We start from the raw sequence: 22,315 nt of genomic DNA on the forward strand, positions 1-22,315 counted from the left end.
TTACGCAACATATTATTTTGACATTTTCTGTTATATGCAAACAGCATGAGATGCCCCCTCTTTGTATTACAAGTTCTTTCACAGTCACATAACATAACGTATATTCCATTTATATTATTAAATGTAGGGTTTTATTAAGTTACTCTAGTTAAACTTAACGTCAAATATCTTATGTCATTAACATTTTATTATTATGAGACACTAAATACATATACATTTGATAGCAGAAATATAAAGAAAATGACGAAATAAATCATACAATAAGATGTTTTGTTGCATAATTACATTTTTGCTTTCTTTTGCTAAGTATAGTCAATAATAAGGTATGAGTGTTATTTTCTTACCTCAAAGCTCTGCTAAATTTGTCAGATAACATTATATATTTAGTTGGTTATTGTATTAAATACAATTATTGTTGATGGTAGTTAGATTATCAAATTTTAATGGTTTTCATTTCGCTTTTCGGAAAACCAGATATAACTGCATACAGAAGACATAGAAGACAAAAAACATATAAAAAGGTTAAAAAATTAACAAACAATAAGTATATCCTAATGATACATCCTTTATAACATATAAGTACGGTCATCCAACCCATCTAATCGGGGTTTTTTTACATTTCAGAAAATTTAAGAAATTAGAAGTAATGCTCCCTTAATTCATTTTACAAGTTTGTGTTATTCCCATTTCATGGAAACTTTATTAAAGTTTTGTGCATCCAATAATGGAATACTATGGGGCAAATCTAACGAATTTTACAACATTAATTTACTGAAATGAAAATTACTCTATATTCTAGACATTTAGTCGCGTGTCATGTTATGAAGAGCTAAACTATGGGCCGAATTCAGAACAACCACTCTCACTCACACTCAAAAAGTTAATCCTCTGTAATCACATAACGGTACAGATATTTTCGAGTCGAAAGTATATCCGTATTCACAGGTGTGAGTGAGACTCAAGTGTTTTGCGTGAGTGGGATATTAATTTTGTGAGTGCTCGGCGAGGCCACTTGAACAGCCCCGAGGATTGGTTGTGAATACGAATTGAATGAGTGTGAGGGATAAATGTACATGACAAGTAAAAAAGGTGAAATATATCAGATTTTGGAACAAATAAGGGACATCCTAGTTCCAAGAACATTTTTTTCAAAAAGTCGATCAAGCATTCCAGCGGCCTAGTGGCCTACAATTCCCCAAAACTCAATCCAGCAGCTCCCCAAAAGGGGAAAAATCCTGATATTCGCTAAAGGATGTGGATTTATGAATATAACATTTAATTTATCATTGTTTTGGAAAAGAACTCATATAAAATGTTTTGTGATAGGCAACACTTTAAGGCCGCTAGGCACTTGAAGCAGCTAGGCCGCCAGGCCGCTAACTATACACTGCAAGGCCGCTAGACTTTATGTACACGGTTTTACGCAATGTTCGTGTTCATTTCAGTGCGTGGTTAGAGAATTAATATGTATTTTCCAGCCTATATGCAGTTGGATCATCATCACCATCATCATCATCATCATCATCATCATCATCATCATCATCATCATCATCATCATCATCATCACATCATCATCATCATCATCATCATCATCAGCAGCAGCAGCAGCAGCAGCAGCAGCAGCAGCACTATCACTACCAACATCATCATTAGTATTTTTTTTTATTATTATTGTCAGTAGTATTATTATATTATTATAAGTATTATTATTATTATTATTATTATTATTATTATTATTATTATTATTATTATTATTATTATTAATAGTATTATTTTATTATTATTATCATTATTTTTATTATAATTATTATCATTATTATTATAATTATTATTATTACTATTATTTTCGTCATCTTCATCCAATTTCCCATCCATTTCTTAAGTCGTTTTTTTTTCTCCGAGGTGTAATTTCCCCATAAGAGGTAGATTCATTCGCTAATTTTATCCATGTGCTTTCGTGTTAAGTGTTTTCAACTTTCATATTTTTTTTCAAACGTCAAAGACCGCTTCATGCAGATTACAAAAGAAAGATTATATATCAATACATATTTAAATCATGCAATACAATGAAAAACGGCTACATATTTAAAACAACAACAAAAACATGCATTTAAACGCATTTTGCAACAATTATTTACAATTTTATTTGCATAATTCAAATGTTTAAAAATGTTAAGTTTCAGAATAACAATTATTGTCATTTGTTTGTCGCCATATCTACCAATAAGGTACTCAACTCGCAAATAAACATATGTTTACTGTAAACATCACCATAGTCAAACAGAAAATCCGCTATGATTATGAAAACATACATGTGTACATTTGTACTGTATTGGTCACTTGATGAAGTGAAGTGTTAGCGAGGCGTGTGAATACGAACATATCACTTGAGTGTCACTTTCCTTATTCCTCTCAAGTGATCACTTGAGTGTCTCTTACGGGATTGTGGTTGGAGTGTGAGTGAGAGTGGATGTTCTGAATTCGGCCTTATGTCTCCGTGTTATATCTATGTTTATTTGAAAGTATTTAACTTAATTGTGTAAAGGCATGATGTTATTAATTTTAGATACATTATATCAGAGTTATTTTAGGTATTCGCCTTTTTTATATTTGCTTTTATATATAGTTTATAACTTGTGTTAAAAGATGACACTTATCGCGTAAAATACACCCCTTGTTAATTATTCAACATTGTTAGAGCATGGTTTGTGTTTTGTTTATGTTACTTTTCAAATTAATGATATTTAACTTTAATGTGACAGGATAAAAAGTATAATATAAATGAAGTTTTTCAGGAATATTAATAGCTCTTATGCATGGTCATGGCATTTTGTATAAGCGAAAAGATTTTTTTCTGATTCTATCTTTTATTTGATCAACAATTTCAACATATTCTACACATCAAGCTTTACAAGACTATCCATATACTGTTAGCCTGAACATAAGAACACCTTATGCCACTGCATTTGTTTCAACATCCGTTTCTGATAGCTATCTGGATTTTTCTCAAGGAATATTCCAATTATCATTGTGTTTTTTGTGTGTGTTTTTTTAAATAATGAGTGTCACTTTCTGTACTCTAAATACTAAGGGACTCGGCAATAAACAAAAACGTCAACAAGTATTTAAGTATATTGAGGTTAAATCGTATGACGTTATCTTTTTACAAGAAACTCACTCCAATGCATCAACAAGTTAATCTTGGAAACGGGAATGAAAAGGTTATTCATTCTTTAGCGGACTTAAATCAAATAAAGAAGGCGTCGCATTCCTTGTCAATAATTTTTCAAATATCGAATGTTCAAATTTGAATGAGTGAGTAGCTGGTTGGTTAATCACTCTAGATATAAAAGTAAATAACAAAGATATAACAATAGTTAATGTATATGGACCTAACGATGATAAGACATCTTCGAACAATTAGAATCTTTTGTAGCTACCAATAATGAACGAAATATAATGATAGGCGGTGAATTCAAAACTGTACGTACTTAATCCTTCTATCGACAAGACAAATGGAAGGACATATACACACTTGAACAAAAGGGAGGACCAGGTTACTTTAAGATAAACAATAATATCATTTATCACACGGAGTACCAAAACCAAATAAAAACTGCAATTAGGGGAACTGTAGAAATTAACAGTAACGTTAACCCAAATGCTCTTTGGGAACTTATCAAAGGAATCATTAGAAACTTACCCATTAAATACTCCACTAACATTAAAAAGGAAAAAGAAAAGAAAGAAAATGAACTCATCGAAAAAAATCAAGAAAACGCTCGCTCAAATAACAATGACAGTGATGATGAAGAAATAACTTTGCTTCATCAGGAATAAGATATTATTACAATAGAAAAAATAATGAAATGATACTAAAAGCACAATATGCAGAACACAACGAAAAAAAAATAGATTTTTTTTTGAAATTCTTGAAAAACGTCACTACGAACAAATACCGATTACAAAACTTAAAGCAAACCAACCTTTATCAACCGATAATAAAGATATTTTTTATCAAACAACGACATTTTATGAAAAAAATATACAAAAAAACGGACAAATAACAATAGAGAAATCAACTTTTTTGAAGCTCCTCTAAAATTGTTAAACAATGAAGAAAAACTAAAATGTGAAGGTTTGTTAACTGAATCTGAATGCACCGATGCATTAAAGTATGAATTAAAAAAGTCCTGGTTCAGGGCGGCTAACAGTCGATTTTTATAATGTATTTTGAGATATATTGAAAGAGCATTTCGAATAAACTTCTCCTTCGCAACTCAATTACTTACTGAACTGCAAAATTAAGGTCTTATTTCTCTTATACCTAAGCCAGGTAAAGATCTTGAAGAGTTTTCAAATTGGCGTCCAATAAGTCTTCTTAGAAAAGGTTATAAAATTGTAACTAAAGCAAATGCAAATAGAATAAAAAAATAATTGATGCAATTATATCACCAAATCAAACCGGTTTTATCAAAGGGAGAAACATTAGTGAAAATATATGACTTATACAAGAAGTAATTGAACATTTAAACAACACAAACAAACCAGGACCTCCGATATTTGTGGATTTTTAGAGGGCTTTTGACAGCATTGATCACGAATTCATAATACGATGTCTTAAACAATTCAATTTTGGAAATGAACTTATTCATTGGGTAAAGTTATGTTATAGTGATATCAGAGGAATTATTCTAAGTAATGGTCACCTTTCAGAACATTTTTTAATAGAATGAGGAGTACGACAAGGATGTCAATTGTCTTCATTTTTTCTCTCACGTGTATCGAAATACTCTCAAATTACTTTGACTATTGCCCAGAAATCGAAGGGATCACAGTTAAAAACACTCAAATATAACAAACTCTATTTGAAGACGATGCTACATTCTTCAACAATGGAAATAAATTGTCATACAAGAAGTTAATACATTCAATTTACGAGCTTGGTATGACGTCAGGCTTAAAACTTAACTATTCCAGAACAGTGGTACTTCAAGTCGGAAGTTTAAAAGAAAAGATAGAGGTCGTTTTAAATCGACCATCTCTGTCAGCAAAAACACATTTACATTTATGATTTTTAGCCAATAATATTTTACCTCAAGTACAAGAATTCAAAAAATGTCTAAAACAGTGGCAACACGGAAAATGAAATCTGCTTTGAAAGGTCTCCGTAATTTGTTTTCGATTTCATTATGGTACCAATTCCACAAGAGCAAATGATGGGAGATATCACAAAATCTATGTTTGCCTTTATTTGGAATAATAAACCTGATAAAATCAAACGAGAACAAATATATTGCTCCAGGGAAAAAGGTGGACTTAACCTTCCAAGTGTTAGACACTTCTTACATGCTATTAAAGCAAGCTGGGTAAAAAGACTCATTGATGAAAATAATCAAGGAAATGGAAACTATTTGTTAACAAAGAACGGTGGAAGTTTTATACTTGAATGTAAGCTTGAAGAAAATAACATTAAATGCATCACGTTTTTTATTCACAACATCCTGCTCTCATGAAATATACTCTTATTCTCAAGAATATTCAGAATACCGTCAAGTGATACAAAACTTTCATAATTTTGAACTTAAAAATACGTATAAATATCAAACGTGAAATAGCCATCGTGAAAAATAAATTAGATATTCATTTACGTAAATGGAATTTCTAATCATGGAAACAGTAAAAAAAACTATAAAAAACATGAAATACTAGTATGTCTCTCGGAAACCCAATTTTTTATTCACCCCGCCCATATCACTTAATATCTTTCTCTCTCTCTCTCTCTCTCTCTCTCTCTCTCTCTCTCTCTCTCTCTATATATATATATATATATATATATATATATATATATATATATATATATATATATATATAAACTCAATTTAAAACACTGATTTATATGACGCTATAACGATGATAACGATATATTTGGACTCGATCGTATCTCGACCTTTTCTGTGTTGCCCATATAAAATACGGATTCTTTAAAGGAACTTGCAAAAAGATGGCCTCTATTTTTGTTTGCGATGGAGAAGCGATATTTCCTCTCACAAATCTGAATGTCATACAACTGTTAGGTATTGTAAAAGCTTAATTGACAGATTTTGTTTTGGAATAAAACTTAAACAAATCGAAACTCAGAATTAATTTTGTTAAACGATTTGATGAAAAGTATTGAAATTGAGATATTGTGAGGGGTATTTTATTTTGTCAACAGAGCGGTTGAGCATTTTATTGATATTATTTGTTTTAATGTTTTGTATATTGCTCAATTTACCGGCCCGGCTAGCACAGTCGGTTTAGACTAAAGCCCTAGTTTGACAATCATAAGATCCTGTCATTTGTTATCGATTTCGTGACCGGCCGTTACGGTCACAGTGTAGCCACAATAATGCGCGTGAACGATTTGTTTTAGCATTTAGATATTCATTGTGTTCCCCTTATTGAGTAGCCAAAACAAAAATCCACTAGGACTATGCCACAGTGTAGTCAAATATTATTAACGTTCAAATATCTTAACGGGTTTGTCAAAAACAGGGAAGTTTTAAAAAAATATTACCATTGCATTAAGATAAGTATTTGATGCTTGAAATAAGTGATACAATATCATATTCATTGTTTACGATGTAAAAATAACAACTGGCCGAAAATGAAAACAGATAATCCGTCCAAGTACAATTATTTGGACCTGTTCACTTCTCATACATTTTGCCTTGACGACATTCTGGGCCATTCATTCCGAATATGTTTCTGTGTTTTATACTTTGTCTATATAATATCATAAAAAAGATTAGTAACCCTTTTATAGTTTCCTCCATTCTAGTTTTGTAGTCAGGGCTTGACATGAACGGTAATTAGACTGTCCGGTAAAACCAAATCAAAGATTAAGACAAGTAAAATTCAGAGCTTCTTTTCCAGTTAGACAAACTGATTTCAAAAAAAATTAATGATGAAAGATAATATCAGTGAAAGGCGACACCAAATTTATATTTTGTTCTACGGGTTTTCAAGAATAAAAATTGGGGCGAGCGACACATAACAGAACGACAAAAGGCGATTTTAATAAAAAATAAAAAAGATGCCGCTTTCTGAATATTTATATGAAAAGCCACAAAAGCAAGCCCAGTAGCCAAAAGTTTAAACATTTACCCCGTTTAATGGCACAGGGTAAACGCCAAAGACATAGAATACAAAAACAAAACCTCCCAGACAAGAAACACGGAACAACAGCACACCACTCCACTAACAACACAGTGCATATATACTATATAACAACTTGGTGTGTTTATTTAGGAATGTTAGGTACCGCCTTTGAACGGTCGGTCGGTAAAATAAATACACTTGGGGTTTAAATCCGTTTGCGTGCACAACCTCATTCTTAATCCTGGATAATGGCGAGCCTTAATACAAAGGCCATCACAGTGCAGGATAGCCTATTGAAAGATATTGCTGGATGCATCTCCTATAATGACAATAAGAATCTAAAGCAAAGAAACGTCTAAAGTCCACCTTCAGCAGAGACAGGTGAACTCACTTCACATTCGTTGTAGTTTTAAAGAATATTTTGACTTAGAGATTTCATTCAGTGAGAAAGAGAGAAAGTATTGAAAGTAGAGTATTGCTCAATTCCTTTTTTTATATTTGCACAAAGTTTCATGAACACATGTCTAGAAAAGTTGTTTTTACAAATAAAAAGATAACATGAAATCTTTGCCTGTATTATTATTTGGGACATTTGAATATGCTCATTTTAGCTTCATTTGATTTTATTCAAGAAATCATTTATTTAATTTATAATATTTTAAGTCGGTAGGTTTTCAATATGGTTAGAACACGTTCACAAGACTCTGTGAATGCCTGAGTAAATCTGTTGCGAGCTATATCGAAGATCTCGAACATCAGAGCTATTCATGAGCCTAGGTGAGATAACCTATTTAATCAGTGTCTGGTAGCCGGAAGAAACAACGCATTTATGCTAGTACTCAGTCTCAGTCTCAGTGGTCGGTACACGACTGTTAATATATGTTAATAATACCCACTCGCTGGTATTTGCAGAACGCGAGTGAAAAGGATTACATAATATCGGAAAGCTACAATACTCTATATTCATTTAGAACAATGTTCTGAATGAAAATGATATGGAATATTCACATATTTATTCCATTAGAAAATATCTGCCCTGGTACCATACGACGTTTAAAAGTTAATAGAAGACAAACTATCGAATATAAACATTGTTTTTCAGCTTCGGTTCATCTAAAAACCTCAAATAGTCAAACCATCGAACACACTTTGCATGATAGTAAAATGTACGTTTCCACTGAAACTTCGCCGGGAAGGTCCTGTGATCAAGACTAACTTGATAGTCTTAGGTTAAAGGCCTAGTTTTAGGAATGTTTGGCATGACAATCCCCTGCTGTACATCTCCTGCTCACTGCAGTGATGTCACAGTAGGGGCCAATTTTCTATTAAATTTGTTTATTGGCTGAGTGCCATTTAGGCACCATTTCTTTAATAAAAACTCCAAAACTGCACAGCAGGAAATTCAGATCAGAGATCTGATAAGACGATTAGGCAATTAGATTAAGATCAATACACAGAGGTTGTGTACATAACACGGTTCTGTTTGGGAGGGGTGTCACTTATAGAAGTATAAAACTAGGCCTTAAAGTTTTTTTGGCCAAATACACGAAATGTATCAAAAACAATTATCGATGCTGATTGTCAATAAAATCAAATCGCACAATTTTAGCAATTAAAATTTGCTTCGCTAGGTATTGAGTTGAGAGCCGGCATATTTGTCCGCAAAATTGTAATTTTCTATAATCAATAATGTTGCCAATGGGTTTTGTATTTAAGGAACATAAAGTAAATTCGATGTTTATACTTCGATGAATTCTTCTGTATATGTTTGACACAAAACTGATAGGATTGTTCAATGCAACGAATTTCTTCTTGTGAGTATAATGTCCAGGTTTCACATCCGAATCGAACATTAGGAATTACAATGATTTCATTTATTATTTTCAAAGTCAGTTGGGATACTGACTTAGGATGAAGATCGCAATTGCAACCATTCAAAGCATCCCCATCAATTTATAACAACCTGCCTTCAAAGAGTCCCTTTACGGACTCTTTGAAAGCAGGTTCAGATGCCCTAATAGTTTATTCAAAGATAAGTGTAGACATAGGAGCATGATATTGTCTTATCGAAGCACACGTTCAGAACTTTGTGCACTATGTCTATTAAAACACGTTGATACTAAATTTGTTAGCATAGTAGTTCAAATCCTCATCAAACAAATAAGGATGCAAATAAGAGCTCGCAAATATACAATATAATTATTATTATTAGCTATAGTGTACACAATACACATTTATTTAACATATTGCATTAAAATAAACTTGAAAATGGATAAGGTTAAACGTTAGCGTTAAACAATTAAAATTTGAAGCAATATGTATTGTTAAAATTTGAACATATATCTGTAAGTGCAAATTTTAACAAGTATTAGTTAGTAATATGATACCATGCATGACATGAAGTGTGTGGAGAGTATATTTATGTATGTTTTTTTTTGTCTTATAACAGATAAAAGTCTACAGTCAAGAACAAATCAAAACTCATATGTATGCGCATAACACGAACGACAATCTCTTAGCAACGGGCTTATCCATCTGCCTGCTTCTTCTTGTCATCTGTGTGCAGATAATCTTGTTCTCGACAAAGGCATTCTTTATCTACTTCGTCAAGGTATAACGAAATTAAAATGAAGATAACAGTTCTCCCTGATGAATCCTTTAAAAAAAATCCACATACCATTGTCACTGTCATTTTACTGAAGACTTGACATTCAAATACATTGAATAAAAAATAATTCAAATTTTACCTCTTACACCAAGTTTATTGATTATACCATATCACGATTTCAAATGCCATGGTAAAGTCAACAGATGAAGTATAAAACTTTTATTACTATCCGCGAAGTAATAAATAACACTATAAAATACAAAAATATTATCAACAGTTCATATAATTTGTCTAAAACCAGTCCGGTCTTCTTTATATACATGATATTACTCATACTTATTTAATTAAGAATATAGTTCAAAATGCTAGTGAATAAATTATCTTAGACTTTTCGACAACGTTATGTCTCTATAATTGCTTTTACTAGTGACATCTTTCGTTTTGTGTAAATGACAAATGTATCCCTTTGACCATTTTTTTTGGAAAATAACCAAAATCAAATCTGTTTATCAAATAATGGAGTTACAACTATATTATTTGATCCATCCTTGATCCCACTCATTAATAAAACAGCCAGACCACCTCATTCACCTAGTATGTTTATCGCAAGCCCCTCCAAATTCTTTAATTTTGAAAATGTTTATTTAGTCCCTCAAACATAAGGGCTACAAAAGTACATTTGGTAAGGGTACCCCGACCCTACCTACGCTACAGTTTTTATAGTCAGTTGAAAAGTAAATTAAAACCTAAAAAAGAAAAAGTGTGTTTTAATGATATTAGTTTAAACCCTTGACCTCTTTTTACAGAAGATTACTTTAACACATACTCGTATTATAAAATAAAACGTTTCTTATATAAAGCCCAATGAAAACAAGAAAATAAGATAAAAGGCTACTTTCCCCACCTATTTTTGAAAAAGATGTAATCTTAAACCAGCCATTTTTTAGACCTACATGCGGTTCCTTCAAGGTAACTTTCATTAAAAAACACCATCATGCTAGAAATAACACTGAATCAGTGCCAAAAGTTGATTTTAAAAAATCTGAAAAATCATTTTATGTAAATGAACATAAATTGTTAATTGTTAATATCCTTTAAGCATTTTCCAATACGATTATGCATTAGATTTTTGCCCCTCGTATTGGAAAAAAATCGTATTTCAGAAATAATTATTGTGCATAATAATATATATCGTCACCTTAGTGCAAGAACTCAATATCTGCTTCTATTTCTATATGCAGTTATTGAGTTATTGCACTAAGGTGACGATATGATACATGCCAGAAGATATTATATAAATCTTTTTAGCAGAAAGATATCTATATATGACGAATCAGAAACATATAATGTAAATGAGGAGTTTCAACTATTTACGGAATGGAGTAATTACTTGTCGCAAACGAAACAAAACTATTTCAAGGTGCTTTAAAATAATTATATCCTGATCATTATTCGATGCAACTACGAATATAGCATAAATTGAGATAATTTGAAAAAAATGTAAATAAGAAGATTGCATATTATTGCCATTGTTCAGTGAAAATAGTTTTAAAATGATATGATAAAATATTCTAATACGATGTAGTTGAAAAAAGTTATTTTGTCTATAAGATATTTCTTTCAATTTCTGAGTGTTTCAATCATTTTCTGATTATTATGTTTAATAATGTCAAATTATGTATTTATTCCTGGAAGACAAACACAGTTAATTTCGCATTGGAAAAATATGCAAAAGCTGCGAAAGATACATGTGTGCGATGTGATTATCAGTTAGTAAGATTCAATGCGTTGTGCACAAAGATATCATAGTAATGTAAGTTTTTGATAATGTTTATTTTATCTTACAATGGTATCATCTGGTGCCTAGTCCCTTTAAACGTATCAAGTACATTTTAATATAATAATTAGTACTTCATCCTTCGCATTGATATATTTCCAACTACAACGATAACCACCAAGCGTCCAATTCTAACCACTATTTAAAGACTCCATCGCTTTCTGATACGTACCATACTTTACTTCATCGACATGTTTTTCATTAACTGCTGGTACGTTAACGTAAAGCCGCAGTGTTTCGAACCATTCAAATATGTACTGATTGTACCGCGAATGAGGCGTGAAACCTCGTCTTTTGGCAACTCCGGTCAAGGCCGCTATTCCAAACACAAGATTTCCAGCCCTACCTCGAGGGCCTTTGGAAGAAATATAGGTGTTACAAGATTTGTTTCTACAAGCAACGTTACACACTCGATGCGTTTCACCATTTATGTTCTCCCCCTTCCGTTTAGTTGATAGAATGGTTGTGTTGCAAGATTTATTTTTACACTCAACTTTACTGTCCGATTCTTCATTGATTAATTTACGTCGTTTTCCAGTAAATTTTCGTTCCCTCTGTTGTTCGTACTTCATCCAGAATATCTCAAAACATGTCATTTTACAAACACCGTTCTGATACTCGCGATTGAAAGGTTTTTGCATTAGTTGCTCTGAATTGTATTCCTCCGTCTGCAGATAGAGTTGGGATCTCTAATCATAGAAGTACTTGTGGTTTACCTATAAGGAAATTACTATTTGTTGTATTGTTAAGTTTTCTCAAATTAATGCATAATTTTGATAAGATTTCCCTTTACTGCGTTTTTTCCTTTATTTAGGATTGTTGGGATAAGAATAAGGTTTGTGCACTTAAACTGGTTTAAACCCCCAGTAAAATTACATTTTACTGACCGTTCCAAGGCGGTACCTAACAATCATTGATAAACATACCTAGTTTTTTATATATATAGTATGTATGCACTGTGCTGTTTGTAGAGTTTTGTGCTGTTCTTCGGTGTTTCTTGTTTGTGATTTTTTGTTTTTATGTTCTATGTCTTTGGCGTTTGCCCAGTGCCATTAAACCGGGTCTATGTTTAAACATTTTGCTACTGAGCTTGTTTCTGTAGCTTTTCGCTTAAATATATAGACTTAAATATCGTTAAAAGAATAACTGGAACTAAGATGAACTCTGGGATGGGTGTGATGCCTTGCTATGACTTACCAATTAGCTAAAGATCTACACAATCCAGTTAATACGTTTCAAAAAAGAAGAGTCTACATCACTGGTATCAATGAATTTTGGGCTACTGATTTTGAGGACATGCAATGACCTTCCAGAGAAAACAATAACTTCAAGTACTTGTTGACTGTATTTGACATTTCTTCAAAGTATAGTTTGATCTTGCCACTAAAAGATTAGGTAGTGAGTTGCAGATGTATTATAACAAATGTTGAAGAACCGGAAATCGAAGAAAATAAATTTGGACATGGGTAAAGAGTTTTATTACAAGGATGTACAAAAACTTGTAGTGATCTACAATGCGGAGAATGGAGAGAAATCATCTGTGATTAGAAGATGGAACAGAACAATGAAGGGGATTGTGGAGGTAATTCAGCGCTAATTCCACCAGGAAAACAATTGATACATAACATGATCTTGTAGATCAATATAACGACACATTCTTCGATAAAGAGCAATCCCATGGAAGCTAGTATGAAAAAGAATGAAAATCGTGTGTATAAAATTTGTACACGAATATGCATGCGAGTAACCTATAACCAAAATTTGCTATTGGTAATAAGGTTAGGTTTCCCAAGAAAAAAGAAACGTTTGAGAAGGGGTACACATCGAGACTGAGGTGGTGTTTACAGTATCAGATTTAGTATATCAACCCTGTAACATACACAATTAGATCAGAGGAAATTTAAGGCACAATCTTCGAGAAGGAGCTTCGAAAGACTAACCAGAGATGTTAAGAATTGAGAGGGTAATTTGAGAGAAGGATAAAAAGGCTCTTGCAGCCAGAGTCACCCCCGACCCCGTCAGCAGCCACTTTATAAGTAAATAGATATATTTTTGTTATTGAGCTTCTATCAACCAACGACTTAAAGAAATAAACAAAAAGATAGTATCTATTACATGAACATATCAGTTGACAAGGTAGTCTTACAAATCGGTAAGCAATCTAGATTTGATAAATACTTTCAAGTTATTAAAAATAAAATTATTAAGTGCGATGTATATCGCAATGATTTGAATGTTCGTCTTAAAACTCGATTGGTATCCTCAACTAGATGACAACGACAACCTAAATTATCAATACTGAACTAGGATTCGTGGTGGTACACATTTCATTGCATGGTTCAAAGATGGAACGAAAGCAATATCTATTTTGAAAGCTACAGTTTACAATCACCTACTAATTGATTTAATATCTAGCGCTGGCTAACTGAATTAGGGAAATTATAAAAAAAACGCTTCAGAAAGGCACTCAAAATTCACTATTTCACTGAAATATATGGGAATTGATTATATATACAATACCAAATTGTAATAAAAAGACAATATAGAATGTTCAAACTTTATTATTTATCTAGTTATTTTATTTAAAACACATCAACTTTTACAACTGTTTTAATTATCTTGTAATGATTTTTGTAAAATGATCTTTGTTTAAAATGTTGTATCTGTTTTAATTTACAATTACGTATTGGGAATTTATTTAAAGCATTATACATAAAGAATTGTAATTCCGGTATCATTTCATGTTGTATTGTTTGGCAATAATCTGTGATATGAAGTTTGAAAAGCGCTTTTGAACGTGTATTTTGTACATGAAATGAGCGCTTTAAAATCTGGTATAGAATAATAACTGGTAAATGAATAACGAAATATTTAAAATATTAATAGAAGTTCCAAACATTATCATACATGCATTATGCTATGACTGTTTTTACCACTTTTATTGAAGCCATTTAACTAGTAAGAGATGACGAGGTAGCACACAGCTTATATAGAAAAACATTTAAAAACATAACATAACATATTAATACTTACATATTTTCATGTAGATGCTATTATATATACCATATTATTGTATACATGCAGTATATTATGTTACTTCATGGGTATGAATAATCGTTTTAACAACTGACCGGGTAATATTTTCGTTTTCTTTTAAGACATGCATTTTTATAATTATGCCAACCATATCCAACAAAAGATGGTCTTATTTTTTTCAATCTTAAAGATAAATTTATTTTTTGTTAACATAATAAAGTATATTGTATTTATCAGATTTTGCTCAAGTGGATCCAAACATAAAAATCTGACAATCAAATAAGGGAGGTTCATTTCCAGTCAATAAAACATATTTTTCACAAGAAGATCGAAGGAAACAACAAAGATTTAAAATTGAAATGGAATATGACGGAGGTTAACCCAATTTTGAAAATTTTAAGACGTTAAATAACCAACTCGAGATGGAATAAGTGTAGAAAGATGCAGTAGATGTAGTTAATGCTCCGGAAATGATTCTCGCCGTCACTTCTTTATCTGCTACACTTATCCAATCACGACCTCGTACCCTCTTTCAAAGTCGTGAAAAACAGATTATTTTCGGAGTATTTCTTCCATTTACAATATCGTCATGGATGCGCTCCCGGAATCAATTATTTCTCCAGCCTTGTCCTCCTTCATGAACCATCTGAATAAAACATCTGTTCTAAATTCTACTATGAGGATGTACGCAAATTGAAAGTCAATCATGCAATGCTAAATATGCACTATACAAATCTTAATGATTTTTAAAACAACAACTTTCCCCTTATTTCTTTCTGGTTCTTCCGTTTCCTCTACTTTCTATCGCTTACCTTACCATATTGCAATATACTTATTCATACATTTATTATATATCCTTCACCGGATCAACCATAGTTTTTCAACGGGTTGGCCTCGGCCTATATTAATTAGGCAAGTAAATGTTCCGGATTTACTCATTATCTGTGCCCACATAACTCACTAAACTTGTGTTTAGTTTTGGTTTGAGATAGAAATGGTTGCATACACACATTATGCCTTGATTGTCAACGAAATTTGTTGGTTAACACAATATGTGTGTCTGTTTAGGTTAGAATAACTGTTTTATATTTTGTTATATATTTTAATACATACAAGATAGAACGTTTTCGAATACATAGGTAATTTGATTATGCGTAGACAAGCAGTAAAACATTCATATGTTAGTATACAGTCAATGGACGTCCAAAAATCAAATTATGTAAGTACAAAAAGAAACTCTTTAGTAAAATAATAAAAAAAACATTCATCAGATAAACAGCCAAGGTATAAATAAATATCTGAAATAAGTATAAGTGTGTTTTTGTATTAATTACGTACATCTAGATTTCTATAAACATTGCATTTAGAGAGGTTAAACATTCAACAAATATTATAACATTTGGTAAATTATTATATCTTTTATATATGAATGTTTTTCTGATATCAGTATAAAGTTTATATACTACATGAAATGATCTTATTTTCGATAGGAGATCTCAAATAGCATACTTCATGTTTTAAACCGACCACTACTCGCTGTGCTGATATTGTTATAAAAATTGATATAAACACATATTTTCAAGCTTTACTAGACACTTCTGATTAACATATCCGTAGCTCACTGCTTACATATATTAATATGTCCAATTCCTTTATTTAACCATAAAGCATTTAAACCAATTATTTGTAATACGCCCCTAACCATATATACTTACGATTTATTATTTGCAAATAAATACTATATATAAAACAATGCGGTGACGATACAACATAAGTGTTCACTGGAGCTTAAAATAAGAAAAAAAAAGTCAAAAAGTGTCACATTATCTCATATTTATTTTCATAAATACCAAGGTTTACAAATATGTACTCATTTCATATAGTACATATTGTTTTTAAAGCCACAAATTTAGGATTAATCAGAATAGGCCTTTAACGAAGGTTCAAGAATGAGGCACACAAAAACATCACAAAATAGGATATAAACCAATAGGTAAATATTTAAAATGTTTGCAGTTTGTTAAATGGGCACCTATACTCTTCAGATGCATTATTTGGCACAAATAAAGAAAACATTATCACAGGTCAATTTTTTCCCGAATCTACATCAATACCAAAGTTTGACACGTGTGTAGAACATTAAACAAACACTTCGAGTGTAAAATCTCTCATGTCAATGATCAATTAAATAGTGATTTTTTAAGATAATTTAAAAAAAAAAAACGCAAACATTTTTAAAATTGATTTATTATCGCATTTCCATCAATACTAAACCTTTAACGCGTGCAATCAGTTAAATTGAAAATAATTCAAAAGAACTTCAAGGACAAGCCGAGTTTTCGAAAATTGAAAGTATACCCTATTTAGAGGCAAAAGGCAAGGGCTAAAACAACAATGACCTAGGGACACGCACGTTTAAACTCGTCAAACACAAATTAAATCACAACAGACAGATAACAAACTCATCAACAAAGTCCTATCAATAAATGATGGTATAAATGAATATATTTAATCCAAGTTAAAAAATACACTCACGAACAGGATCATTTTACATTGATGTACATGTATCTATATTAAGAGAAAATTTAACACATGTGAAGTAAAATATCGGGAACATGGTGAATCGGAGCATTTTTTGACATCCCTGGTATTTAATGCTGGTCGAAAAAAACACGATATTTAAATTATATAAAAATTGTCACACGAACCCTAAATTTACCGTACGTAGTACATCAGCATAAACTTTAATTACCTTTGTAGTTCATTTGACACACATTTGGTTAGATAACAGAACTAAAATATTATGTTTAGATTTCAAACAATATGGTGATTTCATAAAAAATCTGAAAAATGTCACAAAATTTGATATATTTCGTATGTTTATGAATACAATCAATTTACACGTAAGTTGCCATAGTATATATGCCTTTTTAATATCATAAATACAGTACAATACAATATAATAGTGATTTTTTTTTATTACACAAGGCCACCGGCCAAAAATACAAATCTATAATGTTTAAAGAGTGATGTATATTTTATTTAATGCATGCACAATCAATAATTAAAAGTAAAAACATTTACATGTATAATGCGCCGTAAGTTTTTAAACAGAAACAATCATATATATTTATATACGTATACAATTGTCATATTTACATGTTACTTTTTTATGTGGACCAGTTATCCTTATATTCAGGCATAAGGGGGACACCTGGATTAGGGTTAAATTTTTTGGTCCCCTTAATATTGTAGGGTAGCCTGGTATGTACGTGAAGGGTTTTAAACATTTTATTTCGCCCTTAATGCTTATTACAGATTTAAGTTCATCATTATGTAGCTATATTTTGAAATTAAAATAATCAATAAGAAGAAAACAGCTATTTATTGAAATGCCTCTGTATATTTCTTTGAACTCAAAAATGTGCATTAGGGGGACCGCACTAAATATGAAATAAAATAACATGGCTATATATATATATATATATAAAAAGTTAATAGGTTTTATTTAGATAAGTATATTTTCTGTATGTGTCCTAAGTATAGATTAATTATTCCGACATTTAAGCTATAAGTATTATATTAAAAGGATGGAGATATAAATATAAAAATGATAAGTAGATAACTCGGGTTGGAATATTAGGAAAATATAATGATGTTAGGCCTACTTGCATAGTAGTATAAAATAATAGACGTGTTTTACGGGATTCATCTGACCGAACCGGTTAGTGCAGGCGGAAGGGGTAAACAACTGAAATTGTATTTAGAGAAGTACTACGTTTCAAATAAACGAAACCTTACTGACACAGACAACAATCATGCCAATATGAACCACTCAGCCATCTGCTGCAATCTTCAGGAACCTCGTAATGCACCAGTCAATTGTAACCACGCCCCTTCCCACCCCAGTTGCGGGGGTATACCGGAGATAGCCAGGTGGCCCCTCGGTGCCGGGTGAATGTGGTTTGTTTTCGCGCAGAAAATAGCGGGAAATAGGCCTAACCTAGGTATTCCGGATTGCAGGGGCATTCTAGCAGGGATTTAACAAGCAGTTTGTGTCCACAGGGCAGGGATTTTACCTGGGATTGGCACGATTGAAAGTTAGTCCACCTAAATGGCCGTCAACAGTCTTTTGACGATTTTTTTTTACTATGGCAGAATACATGGATACAAAAGAAACGTCAAAATAATAAAAAATATCCCTGATCGGTAATTATTGTAGCTAGATTGAAAGTCAAAGTCCTCGCTATTCCACAGACCTGGGGCCCGTGGATATATATGACAGTTTTGACAATTTTGTATAAATAAAACCATTTCAACTAGGCCAAGGAGTTCTGATTGTCATAAAACTGTGAATTGCAGCCTAGCAGGTGCCCTTCATGTATATTCAGTATGAAATGAAAAAAACAACAACATCAAATTCATAATAATTTGTTGGGTATTTATTTTTTGTGTACAGAACTAATATAAAACAACATTATCTGGTAATATTTCTTGTTTATATGCTAGTTTATAGATGCAATATGCTTTAAGCCAGAATCCCGATTGGAATAACTACCCACTTTTGGTACAAAACAATTTGTATATGAAAGATTTGTCATGTATCAAAATACGTAAAAAAAATCAGTCAACGAAAATTATTTTGACTAATTGCATATGACCACAGTCAAGATCTATGTTTAAGCGTAGGCACCCCAACCACGCATTACTCAATTAATTAAGCAATACTGAAATGCATGACTTGGTTAGTGTAAATTTATTTTTACCCATTTTGGGCAAGGCCCATTAGGTGAGTGATCCGATGAGATTGTTACCGGGTAGTCATTTTAGGATTTTTGAGTAAATTACACAGACAGAATGTAACCCTGGTAAGAGCTACTCTGGTTCTTTAAAGTGCACCAGTGTAGTATGTCACACGTGACTCCCATTTAAGGTATTTCCTGGAAGACAATTAAAATATGTTTAATGGTGCGGCCTGGAATCGAACCAATAACCCCTGGATTGGCAGTCAAGTGTGTTTATCACTTAGTGACTAGACCATGCATGCCTGATGATACTTACTAGTAATTATAACATGATGTGCAAAATAACTATCCAAGACAATAAGTAGTATTCCCATCAGAAAAAAATGACATTGCTACTTAAATGTATCTCTTTTCCCTAATCTTGTTAATTGAAAGGCCCATCAGAAACAATCTTTTTTTTTCGGCTTAATCTGTTTAATTAAAGCTTAAATTTGTACATTGAATCACATATTTCATACAAAGATTGTTGACAGATCAATTAGTTATAAGTTTTTAAAACAAATATGTGGAGCAGCCTGAATCTTCCTGGCAAACACCAGGTAAGACGTTTTTTCCAGCTCTGGTCACATAACCGGAAACACATGTCTTGTATGCAAGAGTAATTTATAATAAATCGTGAGCTATTAGCCTTTTAAAGAGCTGATGTACTGCTTAACATTTAAGCGACTTGCTCTCAGATAATAATGGAAACAATTTTAGCTGGACTATTAAGAATATAAGGATTATGGATAGCTACACTACTCAGTGTCGTTGTCCAATAAATGTTTTTGGGCAGGTTTGCATTTTTTTAAATAACTCCATTGTAATATTGACCATTCAATTTACTTCATACTTGACACAGTTGTCTAAAGACCATCGCTCAATTATGTTCCATAACTTCATCAACCGCAATACAATTTATGGCCCCTTGACATTCAAGATAAAGCAACCATTGTGTCAAGTAAAAGTGTTAGGGCAATTCAGGATTTTCAAGAATATTTCCTATACCCATCACTCAATGGCCTAATTACTTCGCACTGTTGTTCCAGCCATCACAGTGTAAGGCTGAGCGCGCTGTCCTACGGCAGCTCTTGTAGTTGTTGGTGTTACTTTCACTATGTCACTATAGATATTGGGATCATGTATTTTTTTGCAATAATGTTATTCACATATGAATGCTCATGTATATGATGACTTTATCTGATTGTGCAAGGAATTATTTATCATAGTTTTTTTCAGACTGATTCAGATCCCTTCGAAGTGGACAGCTACATGTATATAACAGTGAGACAAATGATTACAGTAATGATGAGGAACATGTAAATGCAGGTCACAGTTTAGGTTTTGCATACAAACCAAGACAGGGATAGCTTTCATATTTAGCATGTAGCTTTATAATATGAAAGCCTTTTCACAAACGTCCTCCCACATTGCAGTTTTACCTTAAGCCATGGTCAAGAATATAGTTTCGGTTAACGTTTTTGCATACAAACCAAGACAGGGATAGCTTTCATATTTAGCATGTAGCTTTATGATATGAAAGCCTTTTCACAAACGTCCTCCCACATTGCAGTTTTACCTTCAGCCATGGTCAAGAATATAGTTTCGGTTAACGTTCCTTTCGCTATGAGTTCTAAACTATGTTTGGGATGCTTTTCATTTTTAGCATCTTAATAACACAAAAGCTTATAAAAAGAAACATCCCACATGTCAGTTTGACCCTCATCAAATTGTTTTTTTGATTGTTTCGGTTGAGGACATGAGTGCTTTGGTGATGCCAGAAAACGATAAGTGCAGCAATATAAGTGCAGATTCTACAATAGGTATTAAACTTGCATCAGCTGCCTTTTGTGTTCAATAAAACACTTTTGCCTCTGTTTTGGTGTTTAATCTTTTTTATCAGGAACATTATATGGGGTAGCGAAAGTGTATTCATTATCTCACTTATTATATACAGTAAAACTGCTGTAGCTCGAAGGGGCAGTAACTTGAGAACTCTTTTTTGGAGGTTGTTGCTTAGTCCCAAAGTCTATTTCTTCTTTTTTAATTTGCCTAACATCATCAAATGATCACAATGGGTTGATAGTTTAAGAGATTTATAGTCAGTTGGCCAAGTGTTAAAACCATGATTAGCTTAAGCACACTAGTTTACTCAATAATGTTTGGCAAGCTTGCTGTTTTTGACTTTTTTTCTGTTTTGTTCAGGAACATGCCGTCTCACAGGAACATGCCGTCTCACATGAACATGCCGTCTCGCAGGAACAAGCCGTCTCACAGGTACAGCTGTCTCAGATGAACATGCCGTCTCACAGGAACATTCTGTCTCGCAGGAACATGCCAAGACCCAGGTATATGCAGAGTCAGTCAGTACTGATGAATAAAACGTAATGCCGAGTTAAACTTTCACATTTATATAACGTTACATCATCAGAAAAGTATGTTGGCTGTTTAAACATATTGAAGAAATAAAAACAATGAGCATTTACCGTCATTTTGCCATCATATCTATACAGTGATCCTTGTGTATGGCACTAAAACAAATTACAAATAGTATTCAAAGAAACACATTTTTTATGAACGTGCACGTAGAATACGTTACTTTGTAAAAATACGTTACAAACAATTTCTAAAGTAAACAGCACTAGATTTATTAACTTCACACTTTTCACATCACAACTCTAATCTGTTATGCAAAATAAATTGCAAAAACAAATGAACGATCTTTAAACTGAAATTAAAAGTATATGACAAAAATACTAATCTATAGATAATATACTTCAATTTTATATTACATGACATTTTGACTCGATGAAGCATAACATACCACTTCTAAATATTTAACGTTAATGGACCATGTTGCGGGACTAAATAAGTATAAATAAATACAATATGTTAAAAAATCACATT

This window comes from Mya arenaria, chromosome 8, assembly GCF_026914265.1.
Source record: "Mya arenaria isolate MELC-2E11 chromosome 8, ASM2691426v1".
NCBI classification, from domain to species: domain Eukaryota; kingdom Metazoa; phylum Mollusca; class Bivalvia; order Myida; family Myidae; genus Mya; species Mya arenaria.